The sequence below is a fragment of the Pristiophorus japonicus genome, chromosome 18 (assembly GCF_044704955.1).
Source record: "Pristiophorus japonicus isolate sPriJap1 chromosome 18, sPriJap1.hap1, whole genome shotgun sequence".
NCBI classification, from domain to species: Eukaryota; Metazoa; Chordata; class Chondrichthyes; family Pristiophoridae; genus Pristiophorus; species Pristiophorus japonicus.
In genome coordinates, this window is record NC_091994.1 from 85,575,381 (window position 1) to 85,594,469 (window position 19,089).

Sequence of the window (19,089 nt, forward strand, 5' to 3'; positions counted from 1 at the left end):
CAGTCTGGTGAACCTTCGTTGCACTCCCTCTATGGCAAGAGAAAAAGATTAGTGAAGACCAACGTAGGTCCCTTGTAGTCAGATTGAGGTGAATTTATAATGCGGAACAAAGAAATGGCAGACCAGTTGAACAAATACTTTGGTTCTGTATTCACGAAGGAAGACATAAATAACCTTCCGGAAGTACAAGGGGACCGAGGGTCTAGTGAGAAGGAGGAACTGAAGGATATCCTTATTGGGCGGGAAATCGTGTTGGGAAATTGATGAGTTTGAAGGCCGATAAATCCCCGGGGGCTGATAGTCTGCATCCCAGAGTACTTAAGGAAGTGGCCATAGAAATAGTGGATGCATTGGTGATCATTTTCCAACAGTCTATCGACTCTGCATCAGTTCCTATGGACTGGAGAGTAGCTAATATAACACCACTTTTTAAAAAAGGTGGAGAGAGAAAACAGGTAATTATAGACCGGTTAGCCTGACATCAGGGGAAAATGTTGGAATCAATTATTAAAGATATTTGGAAAGCAGTGACTGGATTGGTCCAAGTCGGCATGGTTTTCTGAAAGGGAAATCATGCTTAACAAATCTTATGGAATTTTTTGAGGATGTAAGTAGTCGAGTGGACAATGGAGAATGATGTGGTGTATTTGGACTTTCAAAAGGCTTTTGACAAGGTCCCACACGAGATTGGTGTGCAAAATTAAAGCACATGGTATTGGGGGTAATGTACTGACGAGAAGCAGAGAGTCGAGATAAACGGATCCTTTTCAGAATGGCAGGCAGTGACTAGTGGGGTGCCGCAGGGCTCAGTGCTGGGACCCCAGCTCTTTACAATATATATTACTGATTTAGCTGAAGGAATTGAGAGTAATATCTCCAAGTTTGCAGATGACACTAAACTGGGTGGCAGTGTGAGCCGTGAGGAGGATGCTAAGAGGCTGCAGGGTTACTTGGACAGGTTAGGTGTGTGGGCAAATGCATGGCAGATGCAGTATAATGTGGATAAATGTGAGGTTATCCACTTTGGGGGCAAAAACGCGAAGGCAGAATATTATCTGAATGGCGGCAGATTAGGAAAAGGTGAGATGCAACGAGACCTGGGTGTCATGGTTCATCAGTCATTGAAAGTTGGCATGCAGGTACAGTAGGCGGTGAAGAAGGCAAAAAGGAACGGCAGTAATCATGGGGGATTTTAACCTACATATCGATTGGTCAAATCAAATCGCACGAGGTAGCCTGGAGGAGGAATTCATAGAATGCATATGGGATTGTTTCTTAGAACAGTATGCTACAGAACCTACAAGGGAGCAAGCTATCTTGGATCTGGTCCTGTGTAATGAGACAGGAATAATAAACGATCTCCTAGTAAAAGATCCTCTCGGAATGAGTGATCACAGTATGGTTGAATTTGTAATACAGATTGAGGGTGAGGAAGTAGTGTCTCAAACGAGCGTACTATGCTTCAACAAAGGGGACTACAGTGGGATGAGGGCAGAGTTGGCTAAAGTAGACTGGAAACACAGACTATAAACGGTGGCATAATTGAGGAACAGTGGAGGACTTTTAAGGAGCTCTTTCATAGTGCTCAACAAAAATATATTCCAGTGAAAAAGAAGGGCGGTAAGAGAAGGGATAACCAGCCATGGATAACCAAGGAAATAAAGGAGAGTATCAAATTAAAAACCAATGCGTACAAGGTGGCCAAGGTTAGTGGGAAAATAGAAGATTGGGAAAATTTTAAACGACAGCAAAGAATGACTAAGAAAGCAATAAAGAAAGGAAAGATGGATTACGAAGGTAAACTTGCGCAAAACATAAAAACGGATAGTAAAAGCTTTTACAGATATATAAAACGGAAAAGAGTGACTAAAGTAAATGTTGGTCCCTTAGAAGATGAGAAGGGGGATTTAATAATGGAAAATGTGGAAATGGCTGAGACCTTAAACAATTATTTTGCTTCGGTCTTTACAGTGGAAGACACAAAAACCATGCCAGAAATTGCTGGTCACAGGAATGTGGGAAGGGAGGACCTTGAGACAATCACTATCACTAGTGGGGTAGTGCTGGACAGGCTAATGGGACTCAAGGTAGACAAGTCCCCTGGTGCTGATGAAATGCATCCCAGGGTATTAAAAGAGATGGTGGAAGTTATAGCAGATGCATTCGTTATAATCTACCAAAATTCTCTGGACTCTGGGGAGGTACCAGCCGATTGGAAAGCAGCTAATGTAACGCCTCTGTTTAAAAAAGGGGGCAGACAAAAGGTTAGTTTAACATCTGTAGTGGGGAAAATGCTTGAAATTATCATTAAGGAAGAAATAGCGGGACATCGAGATAGGAATAGTGCAATCAAGCAGACGCAGCATGGATTCATGAAGGGAAAAATCATGTTTAACTAATTTACTGGAATTCTTTGAGGATATAACGAGCATGGTGGATAGAGGTGTATCGATGGATGTGGTGTATTTAGATTTTCAAAAGGCATTCGATAAGGTGCCACACAAAAGGTTACTGCAGAAGATAAAGGTACGCGGAGTCGAGTCAGCGGAAATGTATTAGCATGGATCAAGAATTGGCTGGCTAACAGAAAGCAGAGAGTCGGGATAAATGGGTCCTTTTCGGGTTGGAAATCGGTGGTTAGTGGTGTGCCACAGGGATCGGTGCTGGGACCACAACTGTTTACAATATACATAGATGACCTGGAAGAGGGGACAGAGTGTCGTGCAACAAAATTTGCAGATGACACAAAGATTAGTGGGAAAGCGGGTTGTATAGAGGACACAGAGGCTGCAAAGAGATTTAGATAGGTTAAGCGAATGGGCTAAGGTTTGGCAGATGGAATACAATGTCGGAAAGTGTGCGGTCATCCACCTTGGGGGGGAAAAAAACAGTAAAAGGAAATATTATTTGAATGGGGAGAAATTACAACATGCTGCGGTGCAGAGGGACCTGGGGGTCCTTGTGCATGAAACTCTTTTGAGTTTACCTGCGAAAACATAAAACATGTATCCGTGCCACCCGACCTGGATGACACACACAAGACATTTACAAGGCCCTTTTTTTTTTTTGTTTTTTTTTTTGGGCACTAAAATCAAATTTTTCCTTTTTTCCAGTGCCCCCTATAAAAGGAGAGGGGGACACTAAAAGCACCGGCAATTAAAACAAATTAAACTTAAAAAACGTAAAATCAAATTAAAATTTGGTTGCCGGGCGTGATGATGCACTCCAGTCCCTCCGGTGCCCACCTCTCGCGGAAGGCCGCGAGCGTACCGGTGGACACCGCGTGCTCCATCTCCAAGGACACCCTGGACCGGATGTAAGAGCGGAAGAGAGGCAGGCAGTCAGGTTGAACGACCCCCTCGACCGCCCGCTGCCTGGACCGGCTGATGGCACCCTTGGCCGTGCCCAGGAGCAGTCCTACGAGGAGGCCTTCGGACCTACCCGCTCCCCTCCGCACAGGGTGCCCAAAGATCAGGAGAGTGGGACTGAAGTGCAGCCAGAATTTCAGGAGCAGCCCCTTCAAATCCCAAAAAGTTAGTTTGCAGGTGCAGCAGGTAATCAGGAAGGCGAATGGAATGTTGGCCTTCATTGCGAGAGGGATGGAGTACAAAAGCAGGGAGGTCCTTCTGCAACTATATAGGGTATTGGTGAGGCCGCACCTGGAGTACTGCGTGCAGTTTTGGTCACCTTACTTAAGGAAGGATATACTAGCTTTGGAGGGGGTACAGAGACGATTCACGAGGCTGATTCCGGAGTTGAGGGGTTATCTTATGATGATTGAGTAGACTGGGTCTTTACTTGTTGGAATTCAGAAGGATGAGGGGTGATCTTATAGAAACATTTAAAATAATGAAAGGGATAGACAAGATAGAGGCAGAGAGGTTGTTTCCACTGGTCGGGGAGACTAGAACTGGGGGGCACACCTCAAAATACGGGGGAGCCAATTTAAAACCGAGTTGAGAAGGAATTTATTTTCCCAGAGGGTTGTGAATCTGTGGAATTCTCTGCCCAAGGAAGCAGTTGAGGCTAGCTCATTGAATGTATTCAAGTCACAGATAGATAGATTTTTAACCAATAAGGGAATTAAGGGTTATGGGGAGCAGGGCGGGTAAGTGGAGCTGAGTCCACGGCCAGATCAGCCATGATCTTGTTGAATGGCGGAGCAGGCTCGAGGGGCTAGATGGCCTACTCCTGTTCCTAATTCTTATGTTCTTATGTTCAAATGGTATGTTGGCCTTCATAGCTAGAGGATTTGAGTATAGGAGCAGGGAGGTCTTACTGCAGTTGTACAGGGCCTTGGTGAGGCCTCACCTTGAATATTGTTCAGTTTTGGTCTCCTAATCTGAGGAAGGACGTTCTTGCTATTGAGGGAGTACAGCGAAGGTTTACCAGACTGATTCCAGGGATGGCTGGATTGACACATGAGAGACTGAATCAACTGGGCCTTTATACACTGGAGTTTAGAAGGATGAGACGGAATCCCATGGAAACATATAAGATTCTGACGGGACTGGACAGGTTAGATGCGGGAAGAATGTTCCCGATGTTGGGGAAGTCCAGAACCAGGGGACACAGTCTGAGGATAAGGGGTAGGCCATTTAGAACTGATGAGGAGAAATGTCTTCACTGAGTTGTTAACTTATGGAATTCCCTACCGCAGAGAGTTGTTGAGGCCAATTCATTGGATATATTCAAGAGCGAGTTAGTCATGACCCTTATGGCTAAAGGGATTAAGGGGTATGGAGAGAAAGCAGGAAAGGGGTACTGAGGGAACGATCAGCTATTATCTTATCAAATGGTGGTGCAGGCTCGAAGGGCCGAATGGCCTACTCCTGCACCTATTTTCTATGTTTCTATCCTTCCTGAAGTAAGGTGACCAAAACTATACACAATACTCCAGGTGTGGTCTCACCAGGGCCCTATATAATTGCAGTAAGACATCTTTACTCTTGTACTCAAATCCTCTTGTAATAAAGGCCAACATACCATTTGCTTGCTTAACATGCAGGTGCAACAAGCAGTTAACTTCTAAGAACCAGGAGGCCACCCATGAGCAGGCGGAGAAGGGAAACACAGGGTCTGGTAGAGGGGAAATCAAAGATGGAGGAGTGATTCGCAGAAGGGAAACCTGAGGTGGGAGGAACTTTAATTCCACTAGTAACTCACTGAAATTGCACCGATAACTAATCGTTATACTGGTAACACTCCCATTCCTCTCATCTATATTTAACTGGTAGTAATAGGTTAACTGCCCTGATTTCTTACCTAAAGTCATTTTTAACCTGCTGATACTCGCCCTGAAACTACAGCCAGAATTCCCCATCTCTGTGCAAGGTGCGATCAGGCTCCTCAATAGATGCCACTTTTTACAAGCCCAGATTATTTGTGGTGAAGCATCCTGTGGTCTAATAGCCCTCAGTTTAAGAACCTTCCTTCTCCCTTCTCCTTTGGTTCTTCCAGTGGGAATCCTCAGTCTCTGTCCTCATGTTCCCCATTTATCTACTGGTGGAAACCATTTTTCACTGTTTACTCACAAAGTCCCCAAGTTTCAGTCACCCCATTACTGGTTGTGTTATATATGTAAACTTATATTTACTCTGTACAGCCACCAGAGGGCTCATCCCCATGGAGCCCCAAGGGATCCCATAATCTCTTGGGAGCACAGGTATTTAAGGAGGCTTCACAGGTTGGAGAGGCACTCTGGAGACCTGCAATAAAAGACCAAGGTCACACGTTACTGAACACAATGTTCAGTCTGACTCTTTCTCCATACACAACAGGTTGCTCATCTCAAGGCTACGCTGATGCTGCTGTTCCCGGCTCTGCAGAAAATGCTGGGCCGCACACCCCATTCCCCACTGTCCTCTCACTGCGATTCTCCAGGATCCCCGACACCCAAATGTGCCTGGCACACAGCCAGTGCTGGCTTCTCTGCAGTGGCAGCCGGCGACATCATGGGACTTGTGGTGGGAAATGTATAACGTAAAGATCTACTGATGCTAGCTGCAATGACTGAGCGATCCATTTCCCATTCCAGGAGACTCCCAGGCAATCTGGAGGGCTGTCAGCCCTATTATTAATCTAATCACACGTTGAACTAGACTCTTCAGATTATTACTTATCACATATTACAGCTTCTTGCTGCAGTGAGCAGTTTGAATTTGTTTAGTGGTCCATCTGAGCACTCTCACTACCGTAGCCTCTGTTGTTATGTTCACTGGTCTTGGTCTAATCAACTAACCATCTCTAAACTATAGAGTATTCAAACAATTCTGTAGAAAGTCGCACCCATTTGACCCAAACGGGAGGATAAAATGCAGATGGCGGAGAAGTAACCTGGTCAAGAATAAAATATTTCTGCATTTCATTTAAAGTTAAAGTTGAGAACGTAGATCTCTAACCAGCAAGTCTTAGAAAGATCCTTTTCAAAGAAAACACTCTTCCAGGATTGATTCCTGGCCTGTAATGTAATTGGCCTCAGTGCCCTGAGTTATGGAGTGTTCCTGCTGCTGATTGCTACCTGGTGACCCCTGCTGGAAAGTGTACATGTGTAGTTATCAGGATTGAGCTTGGCTGCGATGCCACTCACTCCTCAGAGTTGAAACATAGAAACATAGAAAATAGGTGCAGGAGTCGGCCATTCGGCCCTTCGAGCCTGCACCACCATTCAATAAGATCATGGCTGATCATTCACCTCAGTACCACTTTCCTGCTTTCTGTCCATACTCCTTGATCCCTTTAGCTGTAAGGGCCATATCTAACTCCCTCTTGAATATATCTAACGAACTGGCATCAACAACTCTCTGCGGTAGAGAATTCCACAGGTTGACAACTGTCTGAGTGAAGAAGTTTCTCCTCATCTCAGTCCTAAATGGCTTACCCTTCATCCTTAGACTGTGACCCCTGGTTCTGGACTTCCCCAACATTGGGAACATTCTTCCTGCATCTAACCTGTCCAGTCCTGTCAGAATTTGATATGTTTCTGAGATCCCCTATCATTCATCTAAATTCCAGTGAATACAGGCCCAGGATCCAGTCTCTCCTCATATGTCAGTCCTGCCATCCCGGGAATCAGTCTGGTGAACCTTCACTGCACTCCCTCAATAGCTAGAACTTCCTTCCTCAGATTAGAAGACCAAAACTGAACACAATATTCCAGGTGAGGCCTCACCAAGGCCCTGTACAACTGCAGTGACCTCCCTGCTCCGATACTCAAATCCCCTAGTTATGAAGGCCAACATGCCATTTGCCGCCTTCACCGCCTGCTGTACTTGCATGCCAAGTTTCAATGACTGATGAACCATGATACCCAGGTCTCGTTGGACCTCCCCTTTTCCTAATCTGTCGCCATTCAGATAATCTGCCTTTCTATTTTTGCCACCAAAGTGGATAACCTCACATTTATCCACATTATACTGCATCTGCCATGCATATTCCCACTCACTTAACCTGTCCAAGTCACCCTGCAGCCTCTTAACATCCTCCTCACAGCTCTCACCACCACCCAGCTTAGTGTCATCTATAAACTTGGAGATATTACACTCAATTCCTTTATCTAAATCATTGATGTATATTGTAACTAGCTGGGGTCCCAGCACTGAGCCCTGAGGCACCCCACTAGTCACTGCCTGCCATTCTGAAAAGGACCCGTTTATCCCGACTCTCTGCTTCCTGTCTGCCAACCAGTTCTTTATCTATGTCCATACATTACCCCCAATACCATGTGCTTTAATTTTGCACACCAAACTCGTGTGGGACCTTATCAAAAGCCTTTTCAAAGTCCAAATACACCACATCCACTGGTTCTCCCTTGTCCACTCTACTAGTTACATCCTCAAAAAATTCCAGAAGATTTATCAACATGATTTCCCTTTCATAAATCCATGCTGACTTGGACCGATTCTGTCACTGCTTTCCAAATGTGCTGCTATTTCAACTTTAATAATTGTTTCCAACATGTTCCCCACTACTGATGTCAGGCTAACCAGTCTATAATTCCCTGTTTTTTCTCTTCTTCCTTTTTTAAAAAGTATTGTTACATTAGTTGCCCTCCAGTCCATAGGAACTGATGCAGAGTCGATCGACTGTTGGTAAATGATCACCAATGCATCCACTATTTCTAGGGCCACTTCTGACACTCCCTGTGCAGGCTGACTACATAAATTTTGGCCAAAGTACCAGGGAACATCCATGAAATCATATCTCAGCATGGAGGGAAGGGAAGAAAATTGGCGGAAAATAGTGGGGGTGGGGAAACAATTCATTGCATAGGATATACAGCACAGAAACAGGCCATTATTGGGCCCAACTAGTCCATGCCAGCATTTATGTTCCACGCAAGCCTCCTCTGTCTTTCTTCTTCTTATTCTCAGCATAACCCTCTCTTCCCTTCTCCCTCTTATTCTCAGCATAACCCTCTCTTCCCTTCTCCCTCATATGCTTATCTAGCCTCTCCTTAAATGCATCTATACTATTTGCCTCAACTATTCCCTGTGGTAGCGAGTTCCACATTCTCACCACTCTCTGGGTAAAGAAGTTTCTTCTGAATTCCCTATTTGATTTCTTGGTGACTTTCTTATATTGATGGCCTCTACTTATGCTCTTCCCCAGAAGTGGCCCTAGAAATAGTGCATGCATTGGTGATCATTTTCCAATGTCTATCGACTCTGGATCAGTTCCTATGGACTAGAGGGTAGCTAATGTAACACCACTCTTTTTAAAAAAAAAAAGGGGGAAGAGAGAAAACGGGGAATTATAGACCGGTTAGCCTGACATCGGTAGAGGGGAAAAGTGGAAACACTCAATCTATTCTATCAAAACCTTTCATAATTTTATAAAGACCTCAATAAGGTTACCCCCCCCCCCCCTCCCCCCCAGCCTTTTTTCAAGTGAAAAGAGACCCAGCCTGTTCATCCTTTCCTGATGGGTGTACTCTCGCATTTCTGGTATCATCCTTGTAAATCTTCTCTGCACCCTCTCCAAAGCCTCTATCCTTTTTCTAATATGGTGACCAGAATTGTACGCAGTACTCAAGTGTAGTCTAACCAAGGTTAGATACAAGTTTAGCATAACCTCACTACTTTTCAATTCTATCCCTCTAGAAATAAGCCCTAGTGCCTGGTTTGCTTTTTCTAATGGCCTTGATGATCTGTGTTGCTACTTTGTGATTTGTGTATTTGTACTCCGAGATCCATTTCTCTTCTACCCCACCCAGACTTGCCCCCTCCAAGTAATGTGACCTCCTATTCTTCCTACCAAAATGTAATAACTCACATTTATGTGTTGAAAGTTTATTAATGTTTTCTTGTAATTTGTTGCAGTCCTCCTCAGTATTAACTATCCCCCCAATTTGATGTCATCCGAAATTTAGAAATTGTGTTTTTGATTCCAAATCGTTAATGTAAATTGTAAATAACAGTGTTCCCAGCACTGATCCTTGACCACTTCCTACCATCTGCTACTGTGAATAGCTACCCTTTACCCCCACTCTCTGCTTTCTGTCATGAAGCCAGCTAGCTATCCATTCTGCTGTTTGTCCCTTGACTCCGCTTTCTCTGACCTTATTCATTGTTCATAAAGTGTGGATCAGAACAATAAATCTCTCAGAAGCTTTTAAACCTCTTTCATTAATATCCAGTGTAAGTTTTCCTCCCTCCCTTCCTGTGCTTTGTGTGCAGCACCATGATTAACCACCTCACTTCTTTTCCCATGTGACCATATCAGTTGAGAGATCTGTTGCTCTTGCATGTGTGTGGGGTTCATGCAAGTCTGTTTTGGGATCCTGCTTTCATAACATCCAAGAGTAAAAATGAGAACCGGTCTAGCTCACTTCAAGCAGCATTTTCTCCATACTACAGAATTATAGGATGGTAGCATGTTCATCTAGGTAAGAGTAACCATATCTAAATCTAGCATAGCTACAGGAGTAAAATGCTCATTGACTTTTTGTTGAAGGGAGTTCTTTGAATAAGCCTACTTTCCACAACTGACATAATTAAATGCAATTAACCACACCTTGGTTTCCTGAGATCAGTACTTGGGACTGTGTGAATCCTCCTTGCGTTGTTTCCAATAGAACTATGGGATGCAAGGTAATGCCTTTTTCATTGGCATTGTGGAATAACCTAGCAAGAAATACCAATATTATTTGAAATTATTTTTCATTGTAGATTGGAGGAGTAATTTCAACAAAGTACTTTTATTTTCTCCAATCATTTTTAAAAGCTATCTAAAATGAATTTATTCTGCAATGTTAATATTTCTATGGTTTTACTTTAATAATCAATATTGTATAGGAAGTAGCTGATAGATGTGTACTTGTTAAATTAAAGTTGTCAAAAATTAAATGTTGCACTGTTATCAAATCAGTTAATAGAAAACAAATATTCAATTACAATGTGGTAAAAGTATGTGTAGGATAATTAAAATGATGACTACATTTAGTAACATCACATTGTAAATCACAATTAGTAAGGTTATTAAATGTTGAGTACAGTTTTTTGTCTGATTTGAATGTACACTTTGGCTAAATCTGCTTGTTAACAAATTTCGTACAGTGTATCAGAGGCATTGACTTTGTTGGGTACAAACAGATCTCAAACGCCAGGATCACCACACTTTACAGCTCCACATAGGTCTAAAGTGAATTCTTAAGTTCCATTGCGCTAATGTTTACTAGGCATTCTATGTATACGCAATGAAAAGTATTTATGATAAATACCTGTATTGGGCCAGATTGTGTTAAAACATCTGTGCTTTACGCAGGATTCACTTTTAAAGTGTGGTAACTGTTCTGCGGGTAAGCCTATTGACGATTTGCCTCTGGAAATATTGTGGATCAATATAAACAACAAGGGGGAAATCTGATTGTTGGTATCTGTTATAGGCCATCAGGTCAAGAAGAGAAACTGGACCTGGAACTTTATACTTGGAGGTAGCATGTGAAGGCTCATACTCAGTTTACCACGGATAAATCTGTAATGGAAATAAAGGGAGTGTATAAATGTTGTTCTGGACTGCTAAACGTCTCAAATGATTATAACCTCATGGATAGGACAAAACAAGAGCTATATCAATTCATATCTTTTATTTGAGAAATCATGATGTTGGGCAAACCCATGGCTGGGCACCAGTGTTAAAAAGAGCAGAGGAGTGGATGAGATCAATCAAGAAGTAGTGGATTAGGTGATGCCATGGGTTACACCAATTTAGCAATTGTCAGCAGTCATCATGCATTTGGGAAACGGTAGTTTGGATTTGGCTTAATGTAGCTGGACTGTTTTCTGAATCCCTTTTTGATTTATTCTCTCTCCTACAGTGTACAATTGTGAGCGTATATGATCACTCTATGGGCCCAAGTTTCCACAAGAAAAAAAACGGGCGCCCCTCCGAGCTGGGCGCCCGTTTTTCACGCCTAAAACGGCGCCTTAAAAAATCCTCGGTATTCTCCACCGACTTACAGGTCCTGTGGCACTCGGCGCAGCCGGCACGAGTTGTGGGGGGGGCGGAGCCAGATCCCGGCGCTGAAAACAGTGCCGGGACCTCTGCACATGCGCGCTACAGTCGGCACGCAAGTGCAGTAGCTCCAGGCGCCGAACTGTGTGGGAGGGGCCCGAAGCACGCAGCCCCTAGCCCTGGCCCAATGGCCTCACTGGGGCTGCGTGAATGAGGCTCCTCCCACGGCCAGCTCCTGCTCCCCGCCCGACCAGACTCGACACCCGCTCCCCCCCCCCCCCCCCGAGACCCGAGACCCGCTCTTCCCCCCCCCCCCGAGACCCGCTCCCCGCCCCGACCCGACCCGAGGCCCGCTCCCCCCCCGACCCGCTCCCCGCCTCGACCCAAGGCCCGCTCCCCCCCCCCCCCCCCCGACCCGACACCCGCTCCCCCCCTGTTCCCCGACCCCCCCCCTCTCTTCCCTCCCTCTCCCTCCCTCTCTTCCCTCCCTCTCCCTCCCTCTCTTGCTCAGCGGCACGAATAGCTGCAGAATTCTCCCTGGCTGAAGCACTTTCACACAGGTAGGAAGATGGTTTATTTAATCTTTTCTTGGCTTATAAATGTTTATTCAGGTTGGATTTATTTGTATAATATTTGTAGAAGTATAAATAAGGATTTATTGTCGAATTTAATGAGTTCCCTTCCCCCCCACCTCGTTCTGGGCGCCTAATTTGTAACCTGCGCCTGATTTTTTAATGTGTAGAACAGGTTTTTTCAGTTCTACAAAAATCTTCACTGGCGCCATTCTACTTTAGTTTGGAGTACATTTTCACTGTGGAAACTTTCAAATCAGGCGTCAGTGGCCGGACACGCTCCCTTTTGAAGAAAAAATTCTGTTCTAAACTAGAACTGTTCTACCTAACTAGAACTGCAGAAAAAAAATGTGGAGAATTGCGATTTCTAAAATAGTCCGTTCTCCACCAGTTGCTCCTAAAAAATCAGGCGCGAATCATGTGGAAACTTGGGCCCTATATATGGAAAGGAAAGGTAGATTGCTCACCAGACGTGGCCATCATTCTTTAAATGTTTTCCATTCACATTTCTTTCTCTCTCTTTTTTATATATATATATATATATATATATATACACACACACACACACACATAATCTCACACACACATAATCTCACACACACATAATCTCACACACACATAATCTCACACACACATAATCTCACACACACATAATCTCACACACACATAATCTCACACACACATAATCTCACACACACATAATCTCACACACACATAATCTCACACACACATAATCTCACACACACATAATCTCACACACACATAATCTCACACAAATCTCACACACACATAATCTCACACACACACACACGGCAATACATAATGTGAAGATCCACTTACAATGTGATGTTTAACTTCTTCCGAAGAATCCCCATACATAATTGTATATGGAACCCAATGTGTTTAATAATAAACAGCACTTCTCTCTCTCTCCTTTTTTCTCTCTCTCCCTCTTTGACACACTCTCTCACATGACATGCCTTTAAATAGGGATGAAATAGAAACATAGAAAATAGGTGCAGGAGCAGGCCATTCAGCCCTTCTAGCCTGCACCGCCATTCAATGAGTTCATGGCTGAACATGAAACTTCAGTACCCACTTCCTGCTTTCTCGCCATAACCCTTGATCCCCCGAGTAGTAAGGACTTCATCTAACTCCCTTTTGAATATATTTAGTGAAATAGAAACATTAGTGACATAGAGATATTTTTTCTCCTTGTTACATGCCTGTTTTGGGAATTGTGGGCAACTTTAATTTGAGGAACTAAAGCCATTCCACCCCTGGTTAGTTTATGTTCCACGTCTGGTGAATTTTTATATCAGAATCTCTTACTAGTTGGCAAAAGGGGAGATCCAGTTTCTCATTTGCATTAGGAAAGACATGGCCAGAAATGAAGTTGCAAAATACTCACGCAGCAGATGTTCCAGTGCAGTGCAATCTGTTGTGCAATAGAAGTATGTTCTTAGACATCTTTTATTTAGAGGTTGTTATCTATTAACCTAAGCAATAAATACATTAGCATTTGTAAAGGTGTAAATGGGATTCTTAACTTGCTGCACAACCGAATGTCAAATTATCTTTCTGCCTTGAGAAATAGGAACTGAATTGACAAAAGGGTAAGTTTGTCACTTTTTCAGCTCCAAAATGGAGTCAAATTGAAGCTCTCTCAAAATTGCTCAGAGGAAATGAGGTAGGTGAGTTGCTAGTGGCTATATTGTTCTCTCCTCTCGGTAACCCAATTTTCCACCCATGCAATATTCTCACTTTTTTACAACTTTTTTTAAAACATTTCTTCGTATTCCATCTTAATTTCCTTGCCAATTTCACACTTCCACTCCTTTATACATCAGCAACGCCAGTGGGTTGCAGTAATTGCGTTGTACGATCACTTACTCAAATGGTCTTGACTAAGCTATTTACTTGCAGCGAGCATCACAGCCAAGCCTTGTTCAGTTCTTGGTTAGTGCCCATACTTTCAGCAGGAGTTGCTGGATAGTGATCAGGAGCGGCAACACTGGCTGATCTGTTCGCACAACTGGGTGCGGAGGTGCCTTCAGCCATCCCAACTGATGCCAACAACTCGACGTAGATGAGGAATTGAACATTCCTGATCTGTGCAGCTCAACAATTCATTCGATAAACTTACCAGGTCATTTGTTAATCAGCTTCCATGGGAATAATATGGGTTTTTTAAATCCAAGCATTTTGGGTATCCATATTTAATTTATTTAATTTGGAAAATGTACAACACCTGGGATGTTCCAGAGAACTGCAACTATTGTATTGTGCTTAGTCCCTCTTCTGTATGGGGGTGACCGGAGTGTGCTTCACCTGTGATTTTTAAATCCTACCATTAAATATTTTCAGCACCCAAAAAACACTACTGTTGAAGTTTAACTTGTATGAGAAATGGAATTAATCTTGGACAAGTGCAGTTCTGTGGAAGATATTTTTCAGTCTGAACAAGCTTTCCTTCTGCATCAGGAAATAATCTACCAAAGATGCTTTAACAGCTTTGCACAGCAGGTCCATCAGCATCTGAAAGGGAAAAGCCAGGTTAAAGTTTCAGTTGGAAACCCTTCAATCAGATTGTTCAATATATTTTTTGCCATTTATGGAATTTTCTGTTGCCAAGCACCTAAAGGAAACCTGAAAGGTTAGTGGCTTTATTACTCTTGTTTTGTTTTTATTCCACGAGCAATGTTGGATAAATATTTGACAATGTAGAGCCCTGGTTTTATTTGTTGTTTTGAAATGGATTGACTTCTAATTTTAAAATGTCTGAATAAAAGGGTTGATTATAAATTTGGTTATTTTCGTTATTACTGCAGTGCTTCATTGCTGGGTAATAAAGTGATGTAATGACTGAGATTGTAAAAGCCCATCATTTTCCCAATCTTTGCAGAGTTAGCTGGGTGGTAGTAGAAATGTTAACATTGGCCTTCCTACACTTGTGCTAAGGAGGGGGAAATCAGCTCCTGATCACTGTTCAATAATCCCTGGTGAAAAATGAGGACAAGATCAGGTTAGGTTGTGCTTCATACTACTGTCAAATAACCAACCAACACTTTCTGTCCAGATTGACATATAAAGAACAGGTGTGAAGTACTGGAGGGTGACTGTTGTTCATGCAATCATTCTGCAGCAATAGTCAGTAGCTTAAGGAGAGAATAGATAAATGTCAAGGCAGTAGTTTGCTCTTTTTCTTTCACTCTCACTCCCTGTGATATACTTGTTGGTCAGAGATCTTAAGATTGCATTGCTTTTCATGTGTGTCAGACTAAAAATATAGCATTAAAAAAAATCAGTCAATTAATTTACTTAATGGCCAAATGTTGGTTTAGATCTAAACTTGCACAGAAATATCATGGCCTTGGGGTAGAAACATAGAAACATAGAAAATAGGTGCAGGAGTAGGCCATTCGGCCCTTCGAGCCTGCACCACCATTCAATAAGATCATGGTTGATCAGTCACCTCAGTACTCCTTTCATGCTTTCTCTCCATAGCCCTTGATCCCTTTAGCCATAAGGGCCATATGTAACTCCCTCTTGAATATATCTAACGAACTGATATCAACAACTCTCTGCGGTAGATAATTCCACAGGTTCACAACTCTGAGTGAAGAAGTTTCTCCTCATCTCTGGTCCTAAATGGCTTACCCTTACCCTTATCCTTAGACTGTGACCCCTGGTTCGGGACTTCCCCAACATCGGGAACATTCTTCCTGTATCTAACCTGTCCAGTCCCATCAGAATTTCATATGTTTCTATGAGATCCTCTCTCATTCTACTAAACTCCAGTGAATAAAGGTCCAGTCTCTCCTCATATGTCAGTCCTGCCATCCCAGGAATCAGTCTGGTGAACCTTCGCTGCACTCCCTCAAAAGCAAGGGTAGGAGATGAGAAATTCATAAAACTTTTCATATCGTGGTAAAGTTCATCACCATATATGGGATCTTCTACCTCAACACTTTCCCACCCGACTGAGCATCCACAGCCCTCTAGGGCAGAGAATTCCAAAGATTCACCCTGTGAGTGAAAAAATTCCTCCTCATCTCATTCTTCAATGGCTGACCACTTATCCTGAGACTGTGACCCCTAGTTCTAGACTCTCTGGCCAGGGGGAACAGTTTCTCAGCATTTACCCTCAATCCCCATCAGTATATCCTTCCTCAGTGCAGTGTGGGCAGGTACACCAGGAGTGGCGAGGTCGGGGCGAAGGAGCAGCAAGAATTCGTAGAGGGATGTGATCAGGGCTCAGGAGAGGCGTGAATTTGGGGTTCAGAAGAGGCAAGGTCCCTGGGGCAGCACGGGCCAGGCCACACTGCGATATGTGTGCGCACTAGGTCCGTGCAGCAGAGCAGGTCTCCAGTCGTCTCGTTTAATCATTGTCACTGGACCAAGACCTAGCTCTGTCGAGCCCGTGTGGTGGCTGGTGTGCAACGGCCACCACATGTTTTAAAAAATCCACGCACAGGCATCTTCTACCCTTCAAGATGTAGTTCGGGACCTTGAATATTAGGTCCTTCATTGAAACACCTGTGAACTCATCCCTTTTCGTTGTGGAAGCAAGTCATCCTCGCTTCAAGGGACCACCTATGATTATCTTTCAATGCATTGTCACTAACTCACTCATTCCATTACAGTCACATTTTTGATTACTTTCCTTCTATTTTTGTTGATGGACTTTAGACATCTGCACAAACTGATATGTCATTCTTAGAGGATAAAGCCCATTCCATAGAAAACTACATTGCTCTTATCTAGACCTTATTGCTAGAATATATCTGAACTCCGGGTCTTTAGTCATCTAAGTTCAGACTAACAATGTAATGATTGGGCAGTCCTTCATCTACAACCCAAACTGGTCAGAACTTCACACAACTCCATGATTTGCCATCAACCTTCTCTGATACTTCATTTACTTCGTATGTACAAGAGTGCCATTAGAAGCAATGATGTAATGTAAGTATCATTGGAGCCACCAAATCTCTCTGAACAGAGCTTCCTTGAGATGCCTCTGATGGCTGGGCATTGTCAGTGACAAAAATAAATGCCAGCAGCTGACCAAACTTACATTGGGTCTGCCATCATAGTTCTGATCTCTCAGCCCACTCCTGCAGACCAGCAAAATGCTTTTGCCATCGCTTGCCTGTACAGAACTCCTCCCTTACGCCAGGACAGGTCCCTGCTGGATTGACTGTTACATTGGTAACTTCTGACTACATGCACTTGCACATGATGGCCTCATTGTTGCTGAATCTAGCCTGCATTATAAACTGGGTAGACTTAGCAGCAAGGGAACTGGGTAAAATTGATGACTAGTAAACCCTTTGCATGTGGAAAGACCAAGAGCCCAGAAAACCCCTGTGCCTTGCATGTTCTGCACAGACAAAATACTAGTTTCCCCTTGTTAGTAACTTTTGTGTTGGTTGTAGAGTATATACCTCTGATAAATGAGAGGAATAGGTGGCAGGATGTAAAGCTCTTGATCTGCCACAGTTGCAGCCTAGTCTTACAGAACATCTTCAAAGCATCTATGTGAAGTAATCTACACACTTTCAAGAGGCAGTAACTTTAGTGTCAAGAAAAATACAATTTGGCAAAATAGTGTTTGACTGCTACTGTGGTATGTTGCACACAAATGGATTATAATTGGGAATGAAAAAAAACTGGTTCGTTACACATGTTTAAATTGAAGACATACTCCACATGCCATACTTCCCATCTTCCCCTCTGGACTAACAATTTTAACAGTCTCTTAGCTAAGTGGCCAATAAATGATCTATTTAACTTCGTTAAAAAGTGGAATATGCTTTATTTTTTTGCAAAATATTCATGTTTAAGGTATGTAGTTCATTTTTTTTTTAAAGGCATTAAGTTTGGTTTCAATTCTAGGCACTTTTTTCACTTAAGTTTTCTCTCCATCCAATATAAGCATTTTGGATTCCGCTCGCACAGCTTTTGACCTTTTACTGATCTTTCTGGGAATCCAAGGCAAAGTGCAGTGCAGTCTTTAAAGTGCTTTTCTTGGAGGACTAAGATACTTTTGGTCCTTTCTCTTAAACTGAGCAAAATGTGTGGTGATTGCTACCCCACAAACCAGTACCTTTGACCTTAATCAGACTGAGAATTGCTTGGTGGATAGGTGTTCGGTTGCAGAATTTACACATCAGCTTGAAAACTTGGTTTCAAGTCCCTGCACTACTGGCATGTGACGTGCAGATGTCTGCAGTGCACTTGTGTTACAAAGTGCACTAAAGACATCCAGAGAGAGTAAATGATGACTGTAAACCAAATATTTAGATTTAAAGTAATTGGTAAAAGGATTAGAGGGGAGTTGAGAACTCTCTTCACCCAGAGGGTGGTGGGAGTCTGGAACTCATTACCTGAAAGTGTAGTAGAGGCCAAAACCCTCATTGCATTTAAAAAGTACTTGGATCTACACTTGAAGTACCATAACCCACAAGGCTACGGATCAAGAGCTGGAAAGTGGGATTAGGCTGGATCTTTTTTGGCCGGCACAGGCATGATGGGCCAAATGGCTTCCTACTGTGCTGTAAATTTCTATGATTTATAAGTCTATGATTTGTTTCAAACCATCACCCCATATGTATTAACACACTCCCAATCACATTGTCAGATACTCAAAACAAAACAGCAGAATCGTTGCAGAGAACATCTTTTATTGATCAAAAATAACCAGAAATAGCATACTAGTAAGTTGTCAAATGCAGAAAAATTCAGAAATTTGATGACCATGGCAGCTCCTAGGGTCAAGGAAACCCATGATTTAAAATATCTTCTAAATCTGATTTTATTGTTTTAGAATGAATTCGGTTTTAAATGGATGAAATTATTAATCGCTGCAACAAGAATGTTTATTTGATGAAAATCTGTACCAGCCTGCATTTACAGTACCAGTAGTTGTGTTTTGTGTTGAGCCTATGACAGATTATATGTATATGAAGAGTGCAACTTAATAGGAGTTTCAGAATCACTAATACTGTGCTGCAGGATGGTATCGTGTGCCTACATTCTATGGGCTCAATTTTCCCCAAGC

The 19,089-nt window shown here is 43.0% G+C and overlaps 1 protein-coding gene across 6 annotated transcripts in view; it reads left to right on the top strand.

Moving 5' to 3' along the window:
* The window catches only part of LOC139228814 (PR domain zinc finger protein 2-like), a 196,213-nt gene that overhangs the window by 83,304 nt on the left and 93,820 nt on the right, over nucleotides 1-19,089 (top strand). The window contains exon 1 of one of the 6 annotated variants that reach the window (XM_070860216.1): nucleotides 5,044-5,133. The exons of the other annotated variants lie outside the window; for them this stretch is intronic. The gene's annotated coding sequence lies outside the window, so the exon portion shown is untranslated. Of the gene's footprint in view, nucleotides 1-5,043; nucleotides 5,134-19,089 lie in introns of those variants that run through there. 6 annotated transcript variants of the gene reach the window in all.